General features: G+C 42.8%; 1 long non-coding RNA gene across 8 annotated transcripts; it reads left to right on the top strand.

The window, feature by feature from the left end:
- The first annotated feature begins 1,830 nt into the window (after nucleotides 1–1,830).
- On the top strand, nucleotides 1,831–5,388 carry LOC127299998 (uncharacterized). Of its 8 annotated transcripts, XR_007850827.2 has the most exons (10): nucleotides 1,831–2,023; nucleotides 2,308–2,552; nucleotides 2,712–2,776; nucleotides 2,881–3,011; nucleotides 3,081–3,179; nucleotides 3,279–3,369; nucleotides 3,436–3,491; nucleotides 3,581–3,694; nucleotides 3,769–4,843; nucleotides 4,927–5,388. It is a non-coding gene; the product is annotated as an uncharacterized lncRNA (long non-coding RNA). The 8 variants fall into 8 exon arrangements; XR_007850834.2 differs by lacking the exons at nucleotides 1,831–2,023; nucleotides 2,308–2,552 and having other exon boundaries at nucleotides 2,599–2,776; nucleotides 3,769–4,113; nucleotides 4,630–4,843; XR_007850838.2 differs by lacking the exons at nucleotides 1,831–2,023; nucleotides 2,308–2,552 and having other exon boundaries at nucleotides 2,631–2,776; nucleotides 3,769–3,807; nucleotides 4,630–4,843.
- The last annotated feature ends 4,176 nt before the right edge of the window (nucleotides 5,389–9,564 follow it).

Genomic DNA, 9,564 nt, shown 5'->3' with positions numbered 1-9,564 from the left:
TCTGATCTGTGCTGAGAGTCGGCACCGTTGTCGCGGCTGGGCTCCCGCCGGTCGTGGTGCCGCCGCCGCGTCGCCAGCGCGTCCCAGAACGCGCCGTCAAATCCGCCCCACCTCCGCGCACAGAAGGTGCTCGACGACTTGCCAGGTAGGCGCGATTGGCCGCTGTTTGTTGCGTCGTCTGCCTCGGCGCAATTTTAACCATTGATTTTGCTTTAGCCATGGACAGCGACGATGAGCTGGTTGCCCTGCTGCTGGAGGACGAGCAAGCCTTCAACGACGACCTGCGGGAGCATTTGCTGATCATCGCGTCCCTGCAGGACATGCTTGACGCTGAGACGGAGAAGAGGAAGAGGCCGCGCCGCGGAGGATCAAGGCCGGGAAGAAGGAAGTCCAAGCCCCGGCAGAGGATGGAGGGGCATGCCATGCTGCACAACGACTACTTCGCCGACGAGGCAACACATGCCGACAATTTTCGGCGCCGGTACAGGATGAGCAAGGGGATGTTCATGAATATCCTCCATGGCATTCGAGAGTTCGACCCCTACTTCAAGCTCAAGCTCGACGCTGTAGGCGTCCTCGGGTTCTCGTCGATTCAGAAGTGCACCGCCGCCATGAGGATGCTTGCATACGGAGCACCTGCCGATACACAGGACGACTAACTTCGCATGAGTGAGTCTACTGTCATTGAGTGCATGTACAAGTTTTGCCGAGCTGTGGTGGGAAAGTTTGGCAAATACTACTTGAGAGGGCCAACTGCGGAAGAGACTGCAAGGATCATGGCACAAAATGCTGCCAGAGGATTTCCTGGAATGCTTGAAAGCATCGATTGCATGCACTGGGCATGGAAGAACTGCCCGTTTGCTTGGCAAGGTATATATACAAAGTCCGTCATGGATATTGCAGTGTGGTGCTTGAAGCTGTGGCAGATTATGACCTGTGGATTTGGCATTCTTTCTTTGGCATGGCGGGATCACACAATGACATCAACGTGTTGCAGCGGTCTCCGGTGTTCAGCAGACTAGTGGAAGGGCATGCTCCACCATGCAACTATGAGATCAATGGCCACCAATATACCAAAGGCTATTATCTAGCCGATGGTATATATCAAAAATGGGCCACTTTTGTCAAAACAATCTCGAATCCATCAGGTCTGAAGAATTCCCACTTTGCTACACGACAGGAGGCTTGCAGGAAGGATGTCGAGCGGGCATTTGGTGTGCTTCAAGCACAATTTGCCATTGTCCGGTACCCTGCTCTAAGCTGGTCTCACGACCAAATGTGGGAGGTGATGCAGGCTTGTGTGATCATGCACAACATGATCATCGAGGATGACCGCAAGAATCATGTTAGGTCACATGTTGGTCCCTATGAGTGTCAATGCCCTCTTGCGGAGGTTGATCATGAGTTGCCTGCAGATTTTGATGATTTTCTCGCCATGCACGCAGAGATCCGTGACAGCAATGTGCATGAGCAACTTCAAGCTGATCTCGTTGAGCATTTGTGGAGGATCAAAGGAAATACTGTGGCACCTTGATGTAGCATCTAGCCCTATTTATTATATTTGATTACTTGTTTTATTATTTGTTGTAATTTAATTTGAAAACAATCCTCGCAAACATTTTTATTCATATGCTACATTTGATAAATGGTTTATATGTTAAAAAAAAGTAATTTAAATGTTTGGGGGCAGCGTTTAGGGGACGCGGCTGGGGAGCGACGTCCCCCAAAAACGGCACGAACAAAACACGTCCCCCAAACGCTCGATCCGACGCGCTTTGGGGGACGCTTTGGGGACACGACTGGAGATGCTCTTAGACTGATTCTTCCATGAAATTGCCGCAACGCTTTGGCCGAACTGTCGAGAAGGAGAGGAGCAGACCTCGCAGGTCATCCCCACTCTCCACCCACGCCGCGTGGGTGTACCCCGCCGAAGTTGTACTCCTCCACGTCTCGCATGGCCGGAGTAGTAGCACCAGAGGAAATCGGCAGGGAAGGAGCGCCTCTGACGGAGATATGCAGGCAGGTAGTTCTCAACGTGCCCTTGCCTCTCCCTTGCCCGATCTCTTTTTCTCCAATCTGCTCACTGCCCTAATCTTCCAAGTCCGAGCCCCCCTCCCCTCTCTCCCATGGCCGTCAGCCTTCTTTCTCTCCTTCTTTTCTCTCTCTCCGATATTGGACCTGTAGTACCGGCGGCTGACTGACGGCCGGAGAGGGCTTGGCGTATGGGGTCCTTCCCCATCTTCTCATTCCGATTTGGTTTTGTTTTTGATTTTCTTGCATCTTTTCGTTCATCCTATGTCCTTGCAGGTTATTGGATTTTGGTCGCCCTCTCTGCTCCGTCGGGAGGATGTGTGCTAGCTGACCGTATTAACCTGTTCAGAGACCGACTGAAAGAAGGTTCAGTTTACACCTTTGAAATGTTCATCGTCCCTAATCGCACGGAGGTAAAAAAGTAACTGATCATCCTTATAGAATTAGGATTACTCTGCTCACAAAGATAGAGGAGATTACTTCAGAGAGTTTCCAAATAGGAAACAATACACTCTTATCAGGTGCTCACTTTATCAAGCTCTATTGCTGGTATTAAATCTGCTAAACCTCATTGTCTTTTTATTTTACCTACTTTTCGGCTCCTATAAGATTTTTGTATACTATACTTAATATTTATCCTTTTTCATATGGTGTAAGACGTTGGCTTGGTGACAATGCAGACATATATTATTCCATCAAGGACATGTCAAGACTCAAGGAGAAATATTTACCTCAAAGATGCAAGGTATAATTTCACCACCTATGCCAGCAAATGATTTTAGCACCTATGCCAGCAATTTTTAAATTTATTGAGAGTTAACTAGACTAATATTATGTAATTACTGTAAGTGGTGAACAAGCTATCGTCACCTTATGGGGAGAACACGCAGAAGCTTTTGATGCTGCCTTGCTGCACGAGTCATCTTTTCAAGACAGTATTGTTGTACTTTTTGTTGGCATGGCCATTGCCCAGTATTTAGGTACGTCGCTTCATATGACCATGAAGGCAATATTCATCAATTGAATCCATACTTATCAAGCTACTACAGTGTGGATACTATCACAGGAAAGTTGGCCTTCAAGAGCACATCCCAAACTCGCTGGCATGTCAATATACCAATTCCAGAAATGTCAGACATACAGAAAAGGTAAGATACAGTAAACAGTAGAATTAATGTGATGCTATATAATTCATGCTTCCTGCAAAAAGTAACTCTTATTACGGTATCCATGATCACCCACACAAGATAAAGTTGGCAAGGTTAAGGAAATACAAGAGCTGAGCCAACCGAGACAACGCTTTATGATCTGGCTAAGAAACCAAGAGATGACATTGTGGTACGTACTCGCGTGTCACCTGAAAAAACCATCAGAAACAGCTAACTCAAGTATATTAGTTCTCAGGCCGCGCACCGTCTCAACCATTGGCAAAATAATTAATCCCTGACTGCACTTACCCGGTAAGCTTGCAGGTGTCCCTTAAACTCTTCCGCTATCGTTGCGTGATTGTATCTTTTCAATAATTTGTTCTCACTACATTGTTTCGTAGGTTCTATTCCTAGCACTGAAGACATTAAACAGATCAATGAGGTTGTGAATGGCTTGCATTATTTTTTTGGCTTTTGCTAAATCAGGATCTAGAGTTATAGATCATCTCCTTTCGGTACGAACTCCTGAATATTGATAATACCATAGTTTTTCGTTAACTTTGTGCTTATTAATCACACCTTCGAGCAGATAGGAGATGATGCAGCTCTAGGCACACTTCCTAAAATGGTGAGATTTAGTAAAAAGGTGGAACTTCAAAGCTCTCCTTTTTATTGCTGTATTTTCTTAAAGTAAATCATAAAATAGAACAAGACACAACAAAACTGTTGTGCCCAATGAGCACTAAAGAGCAGCCTTAACTTAAAGCCCCTCTATTCCGTATACGAATTTTAGATATAACCTTACAGTGTGAATTACAGAATGTTGCCACAGTCTACTGCTTGACTCAAATGTCTGATGTGCTGTGTCTACTGACTTTTGATGGACACATGGAATGGCCTGATTTAGAAAGTTCAGCATCAATATGATTATTCGGTAAGATAAATATGTTTGAATACAAAAGGTTGGATTGGCTAAAAAAATAGAAAAAAATCTGTTTCTCACCAGAATATATGCTTGAATTGGTAAGTGTCCTATGCATATCTCTTTCCTTCATAAATATTCTTGCTACAGGTTTTGTGTGAAACCGTGTTGTTCTCTTGGTCTATGAACCTGCCGTGTTAGGTGTTATGTCTTGCTTTCTCTAACAATGGTTCTACAGACATAGTTTCAGGCAGATAGCATTATTGAAGCATGTTTTCGTACAAAAAGTTAAAGAAATAATCGATGTGCTATTTTCTTCTTAGTATCTAATTCTTCCAATTTGCTTGCTTTCCGATGACTAATTTAGGGTTTGTTTCCTGCTTCTTTTTTTAAGAACAAACCATGCTTTTACTTTTCTTTTGGTCATAAGTTTAAGTACTGCTATGGTAATCTGTCAGAATCTATTTTCTTTGGGCATTTCTACTGAAATACATATTCTCATAGCTAACCACATAGCGGCAATTGCAGGTCCAAGATTCCAAGGACGTGTTCAGACACTTAGCCAAACTTATTTGCAGCTGGTGGTGGTAATTACTCGGTTCAGAAGCTGAATACAAGACCTCGTGAGCTAAAGTCACTTGATGCATTTAGTTTAAATAGAAGAGGAAGCAACGAGCAGAGGGCATGCTGACCAGTAACCTGATGCGCCGCTGCTCTCGTGACGGTCACCTCCGTCCCCAATGTATGCCCCCGTACAGGGGATTCTCACCATCTTCCTCCCCTAGATTACTCACTTCTGTTTTTCTCTTTCTGTCATACCCCCAGCTTCTGGTGCTTCGCAGCTCGCTGATGCATAACTGCTTTCCGCTGAGCAAAGGCTCCAGGGCGGACAAGAGTGCACAGACTATGATGTGCGCGTATGGCAGAAGCAAGAGAAGGACATGGAGCAGGCGACGAATCGGCAGTAGAGTTCATGGGAGCATGATAGGCTGCTCGCAGCTCGCCTGTGTCGATAGGCTGAATTGGGGAGCAGAGCTGGTGGGACTTGGGAGTAGTAGTAGAGATGGCAAAAGGGAACCGGATTATCAGGGCGAGAAACGCTGGGAATGCATGCGCTGTCACTCTTGCCATGCATTTAGTCAACCAATATAGAAATTTAAATTTATCTCTAGCAGTTAGTTGATAATGATTAATATCACAAAATTGGTTTCTCCTAAAATTACACTATCAATTTGATTGTAAGCTTTTCAACAATTGATATTCAGATAATATGCTTTCTTTTTTTCCTTTCTCTAACTTCACTAAACAGTGGAAATCTCAAGCAACTTAATCAAAAGTGTAGAACTCTCAACTCATAGATTCAGCTGCAGAAATCCATTATGCAAATTGAATCTTCAAGTAAACAAACAAATCTCGAGATTTCTGCAGCTGAATACAGCGTGTCTACAAGTAAATTTACTTTGCCGTTTGCCCCTTCTATAGCTCAAGATTTCGGACATTCAAACAATCAATTCGAGGTTTCGGCACCTGCTGCCTGCACTCTTCCAGTACTCGGACTACTTATAGTATATGGTTAACTTGAATTTTTTTCGATAAAGAGATGGTTCACTTGCATACCAACCTATAGTTTTGTGTGCTCGAATTTTACACTACACACATACTGAGTGCAGTCTTCAGAGAGCTAAACTAACTGGCAGTTAGGTTCAGATTGACACGAATTTAGTTATTTAATACTCCCTCCGTTCCTTTCTATAGTGCCTATAGATTTTTGGCATTTGTTTCAGAATATAAGGTTTTAGCTTAGATTTTTTTCAATTACTCCCTCCCCGTTCAGCTCTCAAATCGTTCAGCTCCCAAATGTGTTATGGTAAGTTAGAAAGATATGGATTTCCCAAATTTTACGTTGATCTCAAATCGTTCAACTAGGGGTCTTGTGTAAAAAATACTCTTACGCTAATTTCCGTGCCAAAAAACTATAGGCACTATAGAATGAAACAGAGGGAGTAACTGAAACACACTAAAAATATGCATCCAAATAGGGATTGTTTACTTCTAGCAAATCAGTACAGAAAAACGTACCGATTATCAGCAAATCGACTGAATTTACTTGCTACTGCTCCCCGCACAACGACGGTATCTGCTCCCCACCGCATCCGCTCTGCCAAAATATGGGACCTGTCTGTGAAATCAATGATCACATATAGCACCATGTACGCAGATCGCACCGCATCGGTCCAACTCCACCGCCACAGCCGGAACACCACTTCCCGCTCTTGCCAACGCAGCACCTGCAGCCCACACTAGCAGCTCCGGTACCAGCAAAAATTGCCGCCGCCACGGCATCCACGGCAACGCATATCACCTCTCCTTCCGCCGTAACGGCGTATACCTCCATTTCTATCAGCTCCGCCATACCAACCCCCACACCAGTGGAGAGAAGCTCCTTACGCCACTGTCAACGAAATAGAGCAGAAAAAAAAACTCTACAGCGAGAAAGCCTTAGGCAATCTAAAATGCCACCTAACTAATGAAACTTTTAAGTCAGCCCAAACGGAAATACAGGCCGAATCGTGCTTACTGGGCCGGTGGTCGGTTTAGGCTTTTTTTTTTCGCCATAGCGACAGTTCCAAGGTCACCCAGGAAGGTGAGCTTTCCAAATCTATGTGTGGTTCTCTTCCTTTTGTGTTGTTCTTTTTTGTCAATCTACACTGCTGGTTGCTCCTTCTTTATCTCCTTTCCGCAGCAGATGTGGCTCTCCTATACGTTTTTCTATCCTTGTTTACCCTCTTTGCCTTCAGGTTATGTCTCTTCTTGCACTGTTATCCTTTTTTTTCATATCAGTAGTTTTAAAAGTAGGTTAAAAAGAAAATGATACGGCTCCTTTTGAGTTTAAGAATATACGGCATTTACGAATAGTTCCAATTTGAGAACCCACTGGGTTACATTGTTAGAAGATTTGTCCTTTGCCAACTACCTATGTTTTGGGAAGCATTTAATCAACTTGATGCATATGTGTTTTTTTTTTTTGCTTGCCATTGAGAGTAAAGGAGTGTGCTTAAATGTTTTAGTCATGGTCTTTTTTTTTTGCACGTCCATTTTCGACCTCATTAGTTTTCTACAATGTATTCTTGCACGTACACGTGAATGCATTATCTTCAAGCATTTATTGGGGCATGGTTTCATGTACTTTTTATAACTAATACCAGTGTATGCTTGTGTTTCTTCTCAATTGATTAGTCTGAGCATGTTTATTTTTTTTTCTGTTAATGTTACCGTCAACCTGGTTTGAATGATAAGATGACATGTGTACCTTTTTCTAGCTAGGTGATGTGTTTGTACCAAGATGATCCAAAACCAGTTCTATGTTACAGCTGCCAGAGTAGGGCATAATGTATACTCCAGTGTTTATCTGATTTTTTAAAAGTTCTGCAGCACTGATGGTGGAAAATCTGGTTGAACCTTCCGTGTTTTATTCAAACTGGTCAATGAAGCAGTCTACTCACAGCTTAAAATCATTTCTACCATTATTACAGGTGTTCATTAGATTTTCAATATTATATCTCCCTAATTTGCGTAAATAATGTCAAACCTTGGTATATATTTTTTCCAAACTGAAGAATACAAATGATTACATATACCTTTATGCATGGAAATTCAGCCAAAGTGTTCCGTCTATTTTATTTTTATTTTATTTTTAATTTCTTACCTATCAAGGATAGCAGAAAATAAATTCATATATGGATGAGCCTTCCCAATAAATCAACCTACGGATAATTTTGTGCAAGTCAATGCTTTGCCATCACCAACACCAAACGGCCACAGCGTGGAAAGAATAAATTCATATATGGATATGCCTTTCCAATGAATTAAACCTACAAATAATTTTGTGCACGATCAGCGCAACGCCATCACCATCACCAAAAGGGCGTGCGGCGTTGCAAGTGCTTAAACAATTAGCACTAATTCAGGCTTAATAACATTTTGCATACAAAAGGCCACGGGCGCGGCGTGCGCCGCGCCACTACCTCCTAGTTGATTATCACTTTTCAAGGTGAGGTCACTACAACTTTTCATTAGTGTTTAGTAATGCTGAAATCAAGATTTGTTGTTTTTGTTGAGCCCAAAATACAACATACTTCAATCTGGAAATTTACACACCAATAGATTTCAACATTCTCTACATCAATATATTTTTTTCAAAAAAATTTGAAATGTTTAATATGAAATTTTCGTGAGTTCAAAAAGTGTCCTACATGTAGCCCGAGCTACAAAAATCCATTCTCGAGTAAGATATGTCAATCGATATAGGAAGCGTAACCCTAGCTTAGGGTCCGCGGTGCTTATATATTGTAGACATACAGTGGGCCACCTCGTGTATATGCGAGGGGTTACAATACGGATACAAATACAGGGGATATACAGAAATACATGTACAACTAGAGATATAACTTAACACACACCCCCCCCCCCCCCCCCCCTCAATCATAACTTGTCTAAGTTAAGATTGCGACGAAATGTCTCTAGTTGCCTTATAGAAAGTGGCTTTGTAAATCCATCTGCAAATTGATCTCCAGAAGGAACGAACCGTATGTCTAGAAGTCTCCGAGCAACTCTCTCATGAACAAAGTGATAATCCACTTCAATATGCTTTGTCCTAGCATGAAACACAGGATTAGCAAAGAGATACGTTGCACCAATATTATCGCACCAAAACACAACCGCTCGAGTCTATGATACTCCCAACTCACGAAGCAGTGATTGCACCCAAATTATCCCAGATGTAGCATTAGCTAGATACTTATACTCAGCCTCCGTACTGGACCATGATACTATGGCTTGCTTACGAGCAGTCCAAGAAATCAGATTCGATCCCAAGAACACAGCAAACCCACCAGTTGATCTTCTATCATCAGGACACCCAGCCCAGTCAGCATCAGAGAATGCACTGACCAAAGTAGAAGAAGACCTGCTCAATCTCAATCCAAGAGCAATAGTACGACGCAAATATCGCAAGATTCTCTTGACTGTTGTCCAATGTACTGTAGTTGGCGCATGCAAAAAATAACACACCTTGTTGACTGAAAAAGAGATATCTAGCCGTGTCAAAGTAATGTACGGCAAGGCTCCAACAATACTCATGTAAGAATCCTCACTACTCAAAAGTTCACCATCAGTCAAGGATAGTTTTTCAGACACTGACAAAGGAGTATCAACAGTCTTACACGGCTGCATATTTACTCAGCCAATCAACTCATTTGCATACTTCTCTTGAGACAGAATAATACCATCACGCACTAACCTCAATACCAAGGAAGTAATGGAGCTCACCCAAGTCTTTCAGGGCAAAGTCAAGCCCCAAATTATGAAGAAGAACATCCACAGCCTTCTATGATGAGCTAGCAACAACAATGTCATCAACATAGATCGACATAAAGATGGATACACCCCCTTTGTTGCAGAAAA

This window comes from Lolium perenne, chromosome 1, assembly GCF_019359855.2.
Source record: "Lolium perenne isolate Kyuss_39 chromosome 1, Kyuss_2.0, whole genome shotgun sequence".
NCBI classification, from domain to species: Eukaryota; Viridiplantae; Streptophyta; class Magnoliopsida; order Poales; family Poaceae; genus Lolium; species Lolium perenne.
Note: the sequence above shows the minus strand (reverse complement) of the source record. Positions and strands in the feature narration are given on the sequence as shown.